Source organism: Adiantum capillus-veneris, chromosome 23, assembly GCF_014529385.1.
Source record: "Adiantum capillus-veneris isolate H3 chromosome 23, ASM1452938v2, whole genome shotgun sequence".
In the NCBI taxonomy this organism is placed as follows: domain Eukaryota; kingdom Viridiplantae; phylum Streptophyta; class Polypodiopsida; order Polypodiales; family Pteridaceae; genus Adiantum; species Adiantum capillus-veneris.
Window position 1 is genome coordinate 7,830,631 of NC_140953.1, and position 16,406 is coordinate 7,847,036.

At 44.1% G+C, this 16,406-nt stretch overlaps 1 pseudogene; it reads left to right on the top strand.

Annotated features, from left to right (window-relative positions):
* The window catches only part of LOC147427381 (uncharacterized), a 156,917-nt pseudogene extending 142,033 nt beyond the window's left edge, over nt 1-14,884 (top strand).
* Nucleotides 14,885-16,406: the final 1,522 nt, after the last annotated feature.

The window sequence follows — 16,406 nt, forward strand, 5'->3', positions numbered from 1 at the left end:
TGGATCACCTGAGGTAAATTTCTTCTTGTAAACCCATTTGCAAGGTAAAGCTTTTGCGTGTCATTAGCTAGAATCGAGTTATACTCAAATTCCATAGCCTGCTCCCACTTCACCACATCATCCGCCACCATGGCTTCCTGGTAGCAGCTTAGATCACCGCAATCGGTCAACATGATGTAATCAAGACCTGGCTCAAAACGCACAGGTGGATGAGAGACTCTAGTACACCGTCTCACTCCTTGACCATTGCTATCCGCTCCCTCTGGAGCATTGCTAGTGGAAGGTACATCACTAGCCCGTTGAGTGGATTTCACTGTCTCTAAGGCAACATCCTCAAAAGTGACTCTCCGAATCTCTATTTCCTTGATAGGTTGTTTATGCATCTTCGACTCATTGAAGATCACATCTGAACTACGGATGAATCGACGAGATTTCGGGTGCGAGAGACGATATCCCATCTCTCCATCTGCACCATATCCAATGAAAATACATTTGTGTGACTTTGGCTCTAACTTTTGGCAAAGTTGTTTAGGCACGTGAGCATAAGCTTCACAACCAAAAACATGTAAATGGTCATAGTGGGGCTTACGTTTAAACCATAACTCTTCTGGAATCTCATAATTCAATGGTGTACTAGGAGAACGATTTATAATGTGCACTGCGGTCAAGACGGCTTCTGCCCAAAAGCCTTGTGTGAGATTTGCCCTAGAAAGCATGGTTGTGACTCGTTCCTGAATTGTACGATTCATGCGCTCAACAACTCCATTCTGAGCTAGTGTGTATGGTGCAGTAAACTGCCTTTTAATCCCCCTTTTAGCAAAAGAAATTGTCAAACTCCTTGGAGACATACTCTCCACCGTTGTCAGTCCGCAACCTCTTGAGTTTCTTGCCAGACTGATTCTCAACGAGTGCTAAAAAATTCTGGAACACAGGAAGAACTTGATCCTTATGTTTCAAAGGATATGCCCACACCTTTCGAGTAGAGTCATCTATGAATGTCACAAAATAGCTGCCCCCCCCCCCCCTAGAGATTTGGTTGACACAGGACCACAAACATCACTATGCACTAAATCTAGAGGTTCAGCTCGCTTTTGACCCAATGGTAAGTCCACGGACCTAGTCTGTTTGCCATAGATACAGTGCTCACAAACAGGAAAGTCAACATAAGACAAGACAGGTAAGTAGCCAAAACGAGCCAGAGTTCTCATTCCTTTTTGGCTAATATGACCTAGCCGACAATGCCACAACTCAGTAGACGGCATCTCGGCTATAGATATGTAATCATGACCAACATCTGACACATGCATGGAATACAAGGTGCCATGCTTTTGACCTCTGAGTACAACAAGATTACCTTTGCGTACTATCCACGAACCATTGCCAAATGTGGTGTTGTAGCCCAAATCATCAAGCTGACCAATAGAAATCAAGCTTTTAGTCAACTTGGGCACATGTTTGACATTACATAAAGTAAAGTGTGTGCCATTCCTTAGATGCAATTTGACATTTCGACACCCTCAATGTCAAGTTCATAAGCATCACCAAGTCTCACTTTGCCACAAGAGTGAGAATAAGTAGACAACCACTCTCTATGTGGTGTCACATGGAAACTCGCACTAGAATCTACTATCCAATTCTGTGCATATTGCGCATCTTCTGCAACAAGAGCCTCGACAGGTAGATCTACTGTGAAGATCAATACGTCAGAGGTAAGTGGCATAACAACTGCTGGAAGAGTCTCTACAATATGAGCATTTGAAGACTCTAGCACATTGATCTCCTCTAACTTTGCTTTGCCCTTGTTCGAATCATCAGACTTAAAAGTTTCACCGGATTGTTTATCCTTCTTGCTTTGCTGCCATTTCCTGCAATCCTTCTTCACATGCCCTTTTTTATGGGCAGTGATAGCACTCGAAATTACGCATAGAACCTCGAGACTTACTGCGTGAGCCCCCACGTTCCTTGCTTTTGGCACGACTTTGAGTGCGACCCCTCTCTCTATCACTAGCAACATACGCATCACCATCCTTCTTGCCTTCGAGAGATTTCCTGCGAATCTCCTCGATAAACAGACTCCCAAGGACGTCATTGTACACTAGACAGGTACCAGGTGCTGAGTTGCTAATCGTAGTACAGAACGTATCCCAAGACGAGGGTAAACTCTATAGCAAGAAGATACATTTGATTTCCTCATCAAAGACCAAACCCTGATGTGGTCAATTGAGTGAAAATGATATTGAACTCATTAATGTAAGTAGAAATAGTGCCCTCTTCCTTCATACGAAGGTTAAACAGCTTCTTCATCAAGAAAATCTTATTAGTGGCACTTTTGTTCTCATAACTGGAACACAACTTATCCCAAACATCTCTAGCAGTCCTTTCTCCAACTATAGTAAAGTACACAGATTCAACCAAATGTAAACGGACGGTAGATTTGGCCTTAGCATCAAGCTTCTCCCATTCAACATCTGTATACTCGCCCTTTGGGCGCTCCATGATAGGATCCAGCTGGCCTTTTTGTATAAGAACTTCTTGAATCTACTCTTTCCAGATAGAAAAATTCGTCCCATCAAATTTTCGGTTATTGTAAATACCCTTTTCACCACTAGATGACATGGCTGCAAGCTAAAGATAATATGGCGATAAACACTGGTAATTTTGGGAAAAATTTGGCAGAGTTTTCCTAGAAAAACTGACAGAATCTCAATCCAAAACTATCACAAGAGATCAATAACGCATCAAAAGTAATGCTCTCAGAGCATAAAACAGGCGCATCAACCACTAACTGTCACTAACTGTGCATGAAAAGTCAAAAAACTAACCCAAGACTGCCAAGACGACGTCAATGCACTTAGCCCTCTCTATACATGTCCTATGGCGAGGCCACGAAAAAGGGGTACTCCAACAACCTGTATCACCGAAAGGATCTCAACATTCGAGAATCCTCCAGCTCAAGAAAACCTCACACTATCGACCCTCACAAAAGGTTATGTAGACAAGAAACCAGCCCAGTCTCAGAAAGGCCTCCGAACCGAGTCTCAGAAACGGTTAGGACTGCCAGAAACAAGCCAAATCGGATCCACAAAAGGTACATATGGCAGTTTTCGCAACTCAACGTACATCCACTGTCAACAATACTGCAAGGTCCAGTATACGCGCTCAAACAGGTGCCAAACAAAATGTGCAAGCAGTAAACAAATCCCTGTGGGGAGTAAAACCGCTCTCAAAAGAGCTCAAGCACTATCAAAAGTGCCAAAACAATGCATATGTGCATCAAATGCTTCCACTGAAATCTGTGTTGATGCTAAACACTACAACCTATAAGAAACCTGGATGTCCTGTATGTATGCAAGAACTTGTGAGGAGATGGATGCTTGAAAAACCCGAGACAATGTCGATGCCAAAAAGTGCTCCTAATCAACCCATAAACACCATCTCAATAGCACATAATAGCCATAAAGCGGCTATATACCATCCCAAAATAATCTCTGAACAACCTGCACCTGTGTCATGTACCTGTACCTGTACCTGTAGCAAAAGTAGACTTGAAAAATACAACTCCTAAAGTGTAGCTCGGATGAAGCTTTCGAATGTACGAACAGCTTTGAAAGGGGGGTAAAACCGCAGGACACCTGATGGAAACGCTCTCGAAACGCTAAATTTGCCGACGCCGAAATCGAAAACCTGTTTGCCGAAATCGAAAACCCTGCTCTGATACCAGTTGAAGGTGCCGCAGGAAGCGTGTGCGAGTGCAAGTGCGAGAGCACAGAGAGAGAGAGAGACCTGCTTTGGTGGAGCACACAACAACGTTATCCTGTTTGCAGCTCCTTATTCTGTTGTATTAAGGAATAAGTGTATACCTGGTTCAACTAGCCACTGGGTCTTGTTGCACAGAAAGCTGCTATGATCACTACGCGAGGAAGGCACAGAGGCTTCACTGCAAAAGAAGGTCGATTCCAATATGCAGATGAGGCAAACAGTGACATTGTTGACCTCCTACTGCTGGAATGAATTGGGAGGAGCTTGGTCTACAGACTCTATGCTACTGAAAATGCTCTCACCATGTCGACGAGGTAGGATTTTCTTCATGACTCTTTGCTTTCATGTGAACAGGTATAAGGTGCCAATACAATAGCTAGCTAGGTGTTGCCACTTCCAACACGTGTTGCCACTCCCAGCACCATAGTGTTAGGAAAAGGGCAAGGCCAGGGAGTCACAGACTGGGCCAAGGGCCAGGCTAGGCAGTGTGGACAAGGAGATTCGGCTAGGGCATGAGGCTAGGAGCTTGCCTTTATATTGGGATGTTGGGAGGAAAATCCTAGGTCTAGTCACCCAAGTCTTTACACTGGTATCAAACCCAAGTTTCTTTTTGGGACACAAGGCCGTGGAGAGCCCCACTTTGTTAGAGCTTCTCTTGCATGTGCATGAGGGTGTGCCTTCTTCCCACCATAGCCTCAACAAGAGTCGTCCTGTGGCCAACCCCGCTTGCAAGGGAGGACGACAACGAGATCACCTGCTCGAAAGCACTCTGTTTTGGCCTTGAACGGCACGTGTGACCATGTTGAGGAGATCTCGTCTCTTCGGCGGCCTCATTTGAGCACCACACGCAGCCTTGGGAGCCCCTCGCCTACTCGGCTGCCTGCACAGCAGTTTCCATCGTCGTTGTTCATTACGGCTTTTCATATTTGCCCAAAGGCCCAAAAACTTTGGGCAATTTTTTTTGACCTAGGGTGCATGCCCACCCCGGCACACACCCTTACAATGAGCAGCGTCTCAGCATACAACGAGGGCACGAAACTCGATTCACGACAAATCATTCAATAGGCCAGGAGTCAATAAGATGCAAAATTTTGCAATTTAATCACTGTACAACAATAATTTTGGCCTTGAATCTCCATTTGGTATTCGGTAAAGGGCAAAATAATCTCGCCAATGGGCCACGAACTTCTTCACAGGACGTCAATTTCTCGTTCCTTCTTCCAAATTGCAGAAATTGTAGCATCGCATCAACCTTCGTTGACGATGATTTGAAGTTCCTCGGCAATTTCAACTCTTCACGAATTCTACCGCGGCTTGGAATTCATCTTCTTCACAATCGCAGGCAGAATTACCACGGCTAATTACCGGCCTCTGCTTCTACGAGTTTCTACGTTCGGTACGGCTACAAGTTTTTCTGTACTCCAAGGTATTGTTTTCTCTTCTGTTCACACAACACGTTTTCACCAGGAGTACGGAAATTGATGATCAACATATGTTTGACTTCGAATACCTAGAGTCTGCTCCACCTGTGGATGTTGCGTGGCTGGATACTCTTACGGAGGGTACCCATGTGGCAACGGGAACATATAATGCATACCCCGACAGTCTACCTCTCTCTCTGCAAGAATCTACACCTCCTCTTCAGAGTGTATTTAATATTCTAGAGGATGATAGTAACTTGTCGGATGCCAGGGAGTTTGTCACTCGACAGGACTGGAAAACTTTTGATGCCCGATTTTTCAAGCTAGCTGTACGGGTCCAAATATTGGCTACGCAAGTGAATTTACAATATGCTACCAGAATTAACTTCTCACTTACCGGAAACCCAAGAGGTTGTCTACCCACCAGTATGACCAAAGAGGTCCAACATGCACAAGAGAATTCGGTTGTAGGAACAGATCTGGTTGTGACCAACGTGCTCAGGAAGCGACTATCACAATCCGACTTTTGACGTGCAAAAAGTCAAAAAATTATGCTTTTATTGCTTAGGAGCGCATCAAAAAAAGCAGTGTCCCCATGTACGACAACGTAAGCATGATGCAAGAGTTCGTGCTTTGACATAAACTCCAGTTTTGGTGCAGGGCACAATAGAACATGTTATGCTCATACATTTTCTCATACTTGCATGTGGATTTTCAGAGACTGTTTGTTTTTTGAATTGGGTAGTGTATGCCCCAATTTCTTTTCTGGCATAGTAATCTTTGGTAAGACCAATTACACAATCTTGGCTTATACGGTCAGCCGAACACATCATGAGATGCATACAAGATCACTACATTCGGGTGTATATGATACACATGTCCCACAATTTTACGTTTCGCATTTCCTTTGGACAGTATTGTTGGTTGTGCACACCCACATGCTTTGCCAATTTCACGTGAAGCACGGCTTCTAATTCATGCTATGATTGCCTTGGCATCACGAGCAGTGGCAACCAAGTTTGGGGGCACATTAATCAGGATATCATCTCACCGACTCCCTACCAGTCCAGTCGGTGCAAGGCACTTATGGTGTTCACTTTTACATTTATGATGGTCACGCTAGCCACGAGCTTCCACTTTTGTATGCATGGCATGCTACCCAGGTGGTATAAAGTACGATTCCATTCTCACACAGTCACTTTGTCAAGGACAATATTCGTTCTGAATTGTTTCCCATAATTTTATTTTTGGTTGCTGTCATCTCATACCAACAATCAACGGAACCTAAATCTAGGCCTTACTTCCTAGGAAAAGTGCCATATTTAAGTTCTCCTCGTCTCCTACAAAGTAGAACGGTTCCGATACCTCTCCCGATGAGAGTGTCATCACAATAGATGCTTATAGGATAAGGTGCACGCTAGGCATAAGATGCACATGAGCATGGACACCGCATATACAAGGTAGTAACTTAAAGAACGTTCCTTAACCCAGCATGCTCTCTCTCTCTCTACTTTCCTAAATTCTTTAAGGGAATAATGCAAAGCTTTCTGAATAAGATTATCAAATACATTTTGCTTGTGAGTCAACCTGAGCCAAGGTGCTCTCACTCTCAGCTAGAACTTGGCCAAGACGCCCTTCAAATTAGTCTTTCTTGGTTCGTCGATTGAACACTAATTGACATAAGGGCTATGAGCCACACAGGCTGGCTAAGAGCCATTGTCATATCTAGGGTAAGACCCAACTGTTATCATTCCCTCGGTGATTGTTCTCTAGCTTGAACAAACCTACCTAGTGGACTCCCCATTGATAATAATGGCCCAACAAGAGCTTGCCATTACATATGTTTTTGGGTATTTTGTAAGCACTACATGTTTTGGTGCGAATATTGAGTTGAGTTTTTTATGAACTTACACTCACATAGGCTGATCTATAACACAGCGTATAGATGCAGCAAGCATTTCAAACATCATGGCTATCCATAAGAGCTCGGAGTCCTGACCGACATGGATCTCCTGTTTCTCTATAGCACTAGGCGTGCATATAGGAGCACAATTTTATGGTATGACCACATATGTGATTACTAAATCACACGCTACGTGTTGATGGTCATTTTTGGACACCTTCACACTTTGTCTTTTAAAGAAAACTATCTGTCAAGGGATAGTCCAAAGGTTCTTTTCAACCTTTCACCAAGGGGGTTGGTTTGGCAAGACATACCCAGGGGTTTGGATTGCCAAGGCAACACCCATGGTCACAAGTTCACTTTCTTTCTCTTCACTAATCTCTAATGTTAGTGCTTAGCATGTTGCAACAATTTTGATATGGTACGCTTACAGGTTGAGAATTGTACTTGACTTCTGGGTAAGTATCAGGTGATTTCCACCTCCTTGTAAGTATATGTTTTTTGGATTTATTTTCCTTTCCAATTAAGCTTGTTTCCGTTCTGTAATCGAGATGTTTCAACTAGAAGACTCTTATCCAGCTTGCTCTTTAGCCAAGTGACAAGGTCATGGACGAGCATAGCATTTTGAGAAAATATTGTTATTTTCTCTCTTCCTTGTTCATCAAGATATCGTAATGGGTTTGAATCTTGTTGAAACAATTACAGACCTACATGGTACGGTTCTGTTTGGCACATGCTGTCACATGGGGCAGAACATGGTCTAGGAACTCAAGGAGTTCGGTTGAGCCAGTGTGGAGCTATGATAATGAGGGTCCCTCTCACTCTTGTTGTGGAGTGTTTACAGTTACCTCCACACACAAGTACATCTTGTACTTGATGGATGTCACTTTTGCTGACATCATTTTTTGAGACATATTCCACATGTGGAGAATATGAGTCTCTGGGATTGACACTGACACCTATTTCCTAATGATGTGTCACGACGAAGTCCCTACGTGCTGCTCACATCCATTTATTCGACCATTTGGAGCACACCGTATCAGGAACAATTTCAATGGTCGGAAATTGTCGGGTATTCAGTACAGACTTGTTGCAATGATAAGTGATGTGAAACCGCCTTAACAGAGGGTCGTTTCTACATATAGCCAAGTATGCCAAGTTACTGAGAATGTCTCATGGTTGGTACCTAGGTGTGATTGAGCTTTCACATTCTGTTATGGTCCAACTCTTGTTGACAGGCTTTCACGTACGTGCCGTGGAAAGTCTCATCATGGAATTGCGGTTCGGATTTGTTTGTGTTAAATGCATGCACACTAGGTGTTATTGGGCCTAGTTTTTAACACAACTTTGTTCGAAGTGGCATGCAAATTAATGCACTTTCTTGTTTATGCAATTTTTTGTACTTCAAGTGCAAAAGATTATGAGTTTCCACCCAACTATACATGGTAATGGCTCACGATGGCTGTTTGTGGTTGGATGGTCTACAATCTATGCGTTTACTCCACCCCAACCCGCTTTCAACCTAGTTGACTGTCTCCACTCCATGTTAAATATATGGCTGAATACTCAATGGTTGAGTCATAGTTTAACATCAGTCATGGCAGACTGTCTGTAAGTGGTTGGGGGAAAGCACCTCACTCTTACTGCTGCTATTCATCCCGTGTTGGATGGGCAAATTACAAGTATTTTTTGCTAAAGGGTCTTTGCTAAGAGCATACGTTAGCACAACGCATTCTGAATGGGTGATTCTTTCCCTATTCTAGAATTTGCTTAAGTAAGGTTTTCACCTTTGAACACCTGTTGTGGTGGGGTTGGATACCGTTTCAATAGTTTCCTAAGGTAAGGACTTAATAGGTGTCCTGACAAAGTATGTTGGCAGGTAACCTTCATTAGGGGTGAACATGTAGTTCTGTGTGTTCCAAAACATTCACAAGTCTGACATGAGGACACTCCCTATTCTGTCCCTCAGTAGCTATGAGCTTTTCAAGATACTCATGCGAATTGGAAATCTGGCTCACAACTTCATGGCAAGTTGCACTAAGGTTTTCTTGTATTTTTCTAGTATCTTTAGAAAGTCTGAAAACTGATTATGTCTTTGGACACCTTTTAGTGGTGGTTACTCCTTTAAAGTACTCATGTGAGTTATACATGGAGTTACCATTTAGATACAAGTGGTTGCAAAAGGACAACAATGTTGAAAATCAAGATGTTGCTCTTGGTTTCATTGAACCTCCTCACTACACCAAGTATCGTATGGACAATTGGCTCGCGTATGGGATGCCAATAAGGAAAATATCGGTGTTTTTACAAAGATACTACCACTTGTGTTTTCGAGGACAAAAACGCTTCTCCAAGGGGGGAGTAATGTCAGGACAAGGGCAAGGCCAAGGAGTCATGGACTGGGCCAGGGGCCAGGCTAGGCAGTGTGGACAAGGGGATCCGCCGGCTAGGGCATGAGGCTAGGAGCCTGCCTTTATATCAGGAGGTTGGGAGGAGGATCCTAGGTCTAGTCACCCAAGGCTTTACACATAGATCAGAGGATGAGTGGAAGGCAATAGGGTCCGCGTTTGATGGTTCCATTAAAGCTCTACGCGAGCAAGTACTTTAAACTTTTGTCTCCATTTCTTTCTCTTATATGACTTCATATGTGAGTAGAAGCTGCTCGATCTACTCAAAGCATGGTTAGGGGCATCAATCAACTGCTAATTAACCTCCTAATAAGTTGCTTGAAAGGGTAAATGCGAGCTATTCTGGAGCACATAAGAAAAGCATGGAAAGAGAAGGGTAATCTGTAAACCCACGTCTAGCAATTCTTGTCATCTTCCTGCAGTACTAGCTAGAAAGAAGTTGTAGCCTCCTGTAGCAATTACTCTTGTGAGTATGTGTGTGATGAAATTGTAACATGATGTGATGATGGCTTTGGTTTAAAGGAGGAGCGTCAAAATATGCTACTAGCTTCATAGCCTTCTCTCTCTCTCTCTCTCTCTCTCTCTCTCTCTCTCTCTCTCTCTCTCTCTCTCTCTCTCTCAGTGTCTGCTCACAAGAAGTTTGTGATTCGTCTCTGAGACTGGCTAGTCCCTCCTCTCATCAGGCTCTCTGTGTGTTTTCACAGCTCAAGCAAAAATAGTCCCACACATGTCTAATGCTCATACCCCATGACTCTGGAAAGTGGTCCAGATCCCTCCTTGAACAGGCAGTGAAAGCGGCATCGTATCTCATAGTAAACTGGGCAGTGGCATATGTAGTGCAACTTTGTCTCTGGCTACATGTGACATGGAGGACATGTCCTGGCCTCTGCTAATATTCCGATGTATCTACCAGTCTCGATCCGAAGTTGGTGTGAAGATGTGCATATCTGGCCAATAGCGCATCGTATCCCATGAGATATGTGGGTGTCCATGTATCTAGGCCTTGTCATAAAACCATTCTTAGTGAGTTGGAGAAGATGCTCTCTATAGAAAGCCATCTTCGTGCCCAGTTCCTGAGCTGGTTGTATCCAAGTCCTCATGGTATTAAGAAGCTGAGTTGGGTCATGGCGGGTGAGCCTGGTGATCTCGGATTGTGTAAGAGTCAGAGAGGGTGCATCCAATGAGTATTGGAAAGGGGGCAATCTGTCCATGCTGTGTGTGTGTGTGTGTGTGTGTGTGTGTGTGTGTGTGTGTGTGTGTGTGTGAGAGAGAGAGAGAGAGAGAGAGAGAGAGAGAGAGAGAGAGAGAGAGAGAGAGAGAGAGAGAGAGAGAGAGAGAGAGAGAGAGAGAGAGAGAGATTGCATTATCCACAAAGGTCATATATGACCCATGGGACCGAAGACAAAAACATTACAACACAACCTTTTAAGTGAAGGCATTGGATACATATCAGTTAAGGATTGAGGGTCCGTCAATAGGGTAGAAAATAAGAAAAGAAAGAAAACAAGACCTAAACCTAAGTAGGGTTGGGTAAGGGGAGATCCCCTTTGGGAGTTCAAAAGTCTTGAATGATGGCCTTCCCCCCTTGATAGATTGCCCATTTTCCTTCCTTTCGGGCTTCGTCGACCTTCTCAAGCTCGCGCTTTTTAACCTTGAGTTGATTCATGGTCAGCTCCTTAGCAATCCAAACCTTTGTTCCTTTGAGGAGGCAAGATTGGCGCAATAGCCTCACTCGCTTCTCTTTGTCCTTAAAAGCGGCAAGACAATGCTCCAGTGGTACTTTCCTGTGCGTGTCGTTAATCCAGGAAATGGGTTCTGGCTTGATGTTGATGGGCTGAATAATATCGTTGAGCTTGATGATTGCCTCTTCGAGGGTGTCCTCGGTAGTGCACCATGATGAGGGAAGCCCACCAATCTAGATCTTAGGGCCTTTTCTTCCTGGAGTTTCTGCTCTCAAAACTGCGTTGTCACACAAGTTTGTACTTTTGCACATGCCACAGACTAAGCGTGGGTGACTTTCGCTTCAACTTCTCTTACTTTGTCTATGGCAAGATTGACCATGAAGTCAAAGCGCACCTCAAGATTGCCGAGGCGAGCCTTGAGATCCCAATTTCTTCCATAAGCTGGTCAAGTGCTCTTTGAAGCTGTCCAATCTGATCGCTCTTGCTCGGTGCTGCCACGATGGGTGCGAAATTGGGCCGGTTCATCATCATGATCTACAGTGTATTCATGGTAAAAAGTCAGACTGTCATCATGGCTGCTACTCACTTTGTCACCAAGTGCACAGAGCTTTGTTCGGAGATTTACTGTGAATATGGGTTTGATTTGAAGCCCTTAACTTTTAGCGGGGCTCTTGATGTTTGAGTAGCGAGAGAAAGAGAGAGAGAGAGAGGGCGAGAGAACCTCGTGCGTCAGCTCTCGAGAGTCCTTGCTAGGATGGGCGCCATCACCTGTCATAATAGCTCTAGCTATCCCTCATTGTTGCCAGCAGAGGGAGCCTTGCCTTCACCATCATTAGGCTGTGTTTAGCTTCCAGGGGACGTACATTAATGCCTGTGAACACACTTAGGATCGCATGGGAATTTTGTCCCTCACTAAGAGGTTTTTTCCCCATGCATTGTATATACTCCCATCATTCTAGGGCTAACATATCTTTCTATTGTGCAGTAAGCAATACACTCTATGATGTGTGCCTTGAGCTTCTTCATCTTCTCCAAGCTGTCTGTTCATCCTTGCAACCCATTTTCCAACAATAGGTATCAGAGCAGGTTGCATCCCCCCGAGCAACATTTCTAGCACCCGCTTGTTCACTTTTTTCGATTTGGGTGAGCTTTGATGAGCTTCAGCAGATTGACAATCAATTCAAGCAAGCTTGAAGAGCTTGGTTTGCTCAAAATTTTGATTCTGGCTCATTTTGGCCTCCGTTTCCAATATAGATGGCATGCCAATTAGGGCATACACAAGGGGGGGTCACATACCCGGGCCAAGAGGCCGGTTGCCAGTGTGGACTGGGGATTCAAAAGCCAAGGGCTATACATGGGAGGTTGGGTTGTGAATCTGAGCAAGGTAGTTCCCTGGGCCTCATATTGGTATCATAGCTAAAAAAAGCCCAAGGTAGGCATGGTCCTCTCATGATTTCGCATGTGCATGCAAAGGACCGTGGAGCTCCTCTCTTTCCAGGTGGGGAAGAAGTGGAGTAGGACAAAGGGGGAAATCCCATGTGCAGAGCCTCTTGAGGCGAGGGGAGACGGGTTGTCGACCAACTCCAAACACCACACGTGTGGGCTTGAGAGGTGCGCGAGGCCAAGAGCAAGAGTTTTTGACACAGTCGCTCACACCAGGGAGCATCCTACTGCGCACGCTATCTATCTCTTGCCCCCTCAACTGCCTGATGCGCCATAGCCCCGCTATGGGTGTTTTTTTTCACACCAAGGCGCCCAAAGGCCCTTGGCCTTGGGGGGGGGGGGGGGGGAAAGGGTATACCTCTCCCCTTAGGGCAAGTGCCCACGGCTAAAATCCTCCGCTCTCCTTGACGATGAACACGGTGACAACCTCGGCCAAAGTCCATCGGGGCCAGAAAATTCATTGGCAAGTCACCGAATTGCTGTAAAAACTTTCGAAGTTTCAGAAAATCTTTAGTTTTCAACTAGAGATGGTTGTAGTTCTTCATTCATTTCAACTAATTACAAAGTGTTCGAAGCTAGACCTCTTGACGACGGTTCAGGATTCGACAATCGAGTAGACAAGTTCCACAACAAATGTGAAGGGACAACCTTACCTAAAAATCACGTAATTACCATGGCTAATTAGCGGTGATTTTTGGTACCGACGATGGATACAATGGGTTGGCATCAAATCTTTTGATCTCAAGGTATTCTTCTTTTTCTTCCTAGAAATCCACAATCGCCATGGATTTGGATATGAACATGACTTTTGACTTTGAGTGCAATACGTTCGATCCTCCCAATGACGACTCGTGACTGGATACTCTCACGGAGGGTATTCTCAAAGCTACGAGAGGAGATGACGCTTATGAATTGCTCGATATCCAAGAATTTTGAGCACTTCAAGCACGCATATCGGTGATGGAAACAAATTTTGCATCCCTAAATAAAAAGGTCAGTAAATTATCCACTTTAGTGATATAGTTTATGCAATAGCAGGCACAGGTCCTGTTGACGCACACATGCATGAGTACGTAGCCGATCAGGGGCAGGGCCCTCTTGGTCATGGGCAAGGTCCATCTCTGGATTCTCTACACTCTCTCACGTGAAGGAGGTGGACGAGTTGTTGAAAAATACAAAGCCACCAACTTTTAAGGGAGAGGACCAAGAGCGCAATAAGGATGCAGTGAATATCTTTCTCAGCAAGTGGGAAATTCACACCTTATGGCGTACTCCGGATGCAGTCAGAGCGCTGCAGACAAGTCTGACTCTGGAAGGCAAGGCCTATAAATAGTCGATGTTTCTCAAGAAGAAGAATATCATACCACAGAGTTGGACAGCTTTGGGGGCTATGTTTAGAAAAGAGCTCCTGCCCACGAATGAGACATATAGAAATTGTACGGCTTGGGACACGTGTTCCATGTGCCAACACCCATCATTGCTTGAATACATCTCGCAATATCGGGATGTTATCCTCAAGTTGAAAGGGTTAGACACACCTTTCAACAAGTATGTGGGTTTATCCGTGGTCTGACACCAGAGCTTAAGAAGCACGTCAAGACTTGGGACTCTAAAACACTTGAGGAGGCCATAGTGAAAGCTCACATTCATGATGATCCAGATGAGAAGAAATCAAGTAGTACTCACATGCCTGCTAATACACATGGTAATACACGCACACAACATGGGCACAATAAAAGTAAATTTATAGTAGCCAACTCTGAAGCAGCTAAAAAACCCAAGGGGTCTCGAGGGCCTCTCTCTCCAGAGGAATTTGAGAAGGCTAAAAAAGAGAAGTTATGTTTTCAATGCTTGGGAAGCGGCCATTGCAAAAAGGATTGTCCTAAGGGGAAACTTGCTGCTCAAGGCAAGGAGAAAGCAGTGCACATGGTGCAACTGCTGCCTCTTGAGTCTTCCTCACGTTTCTCTGAGGTGGAGGTAACACACACCGAGGTGGTGCATGGATGCTTTATCACAGCTTCCACGTGGAAATAGACCTTCGGTCCACATGAGTTGGTGTGTATGCATGGATCTCTTCAAGGACACAAGGTGCGTATCTTGGTAGATGACGGTGCTACTCACTTTTTTATTAACTACGGATTAGTGAAGAGACTCAAATTGCCCCAAACTTCGAGTTCCCTCCGTTACAAGGTAGCAATGATAAACGACTATGATGCCAAAGTATGGGATACTCAAGTCAGAGCTGTACCATTGGAAATTCAAGGCTAATCCACATCCTTGGATTTTCAGGTTATGAATATGGAGCAGGCAGATGTGGTACTTGGTAGAGAGCGGTTGCATAGCCTAGGACCATCACTGAAGTGTAGCTACGAGCACAACAGTCTGATGTTTGAATCCCATGGTGCACATGTGTTGTTGTTAGGAGAGAAGGATGTGTCTTCCTCACCAACTGATATGTATAGCAGAGCTTATGAAGCTCACTTCTGATAAATAAATAGAAGAAGTTTTCTTGTGTTACTCATTGTGTGATTTTCTTTCAAATGTTGAATCTGTTACAAATTTCTCAATGCTGCATGCTTCTCTCTCTTCTCTTCCAACAATGGCTACTTCTCTTTCTTCTCAACAAGCAAATGTTTCTAGTCAGTTAAAATATTTATTAATGGAATTTCAAGATTTTTTTCCTAATGATTACCATCAAGATTACCGTTGATACGATCTATGCAACATGGCATAGACATGGTTGTAGGCACCCTACAGAATGAGTCATTCTGAGGCTGTTGAGACGGAACCTTAGCTTACTGACAATCTTAGCAAAGGGTTTATTCAACCGAGTTCTTCACCATTGGCTTCTCCTATCCTATTGGTGAAGAAAAAGGATGGTAGTATGTGCATGTGCGTAGACTGTCGTGGGTTAAATGCGGTCACTATGTTAAGAACAAGTACCCATTACCACGAATGGATGAGCTGTTCGATAAGCTCACTTTTTACAAAGATCGACTGGCTGTCCGGCTATCACCAATACATATTTGACTTGCTGATATACCCAAAACTGCATTCCGAACAAGGTTTGGGCATTATGAGTTTTTGTTTATGCATTTTGGGTTAACCATGTGCCCGCTACTTTCATGACACTCATGGATAGTGTCTTGAGACCGTAATCGGGCAAGTTTGTTATCATTTTTCTCGATGACATTCTCGTATACAGTGCTTCTGAGAAAGAGCACTTGGAGCATCTGAGACATGTGTTTGAATTGCTAAGAGAAAATAAATTATATCCCAAAGAATCAAAGTGTGATTTTCTCAAGGAGGAAATTCACTATATAGGGCATGTTATCTCATCTAATGGGTTGCACATGGATCAATCCAAACTGAATGCCATTCGGAGGTGGCCTTCTCCTAAAAATCTAGCAGAGTTATAATTTTTTTTTGGGATTTGCAGATTTTTATCAACGGTTCGTTAAAAACTATGCTCATATTGTTGTGCCAATGACGGACCAGATGAAGGGCAAAGGGAAAACCTTTCAGTGGGGTGCCTCTCAATAGCAAAGTTTTGAGACGCTTAAGGATGCATTAGCTACAACTCCTATTCTATCTATTGTGGATCCTTTAAAGACATTTGTTTTGGAAACGGATCCCAGTAATCGTGCTATTGGAACGGTCCTTCTACAAGAGGGGAGGCCAATTGCATTTGAAAGCAAGAAGCTTGATTCAGCGCAACAGAATTATTCTGCTTATGAACAGAACTCTATGCAATAGTGTCTGCCTTAAAGACATGGCGACATTATTTGTA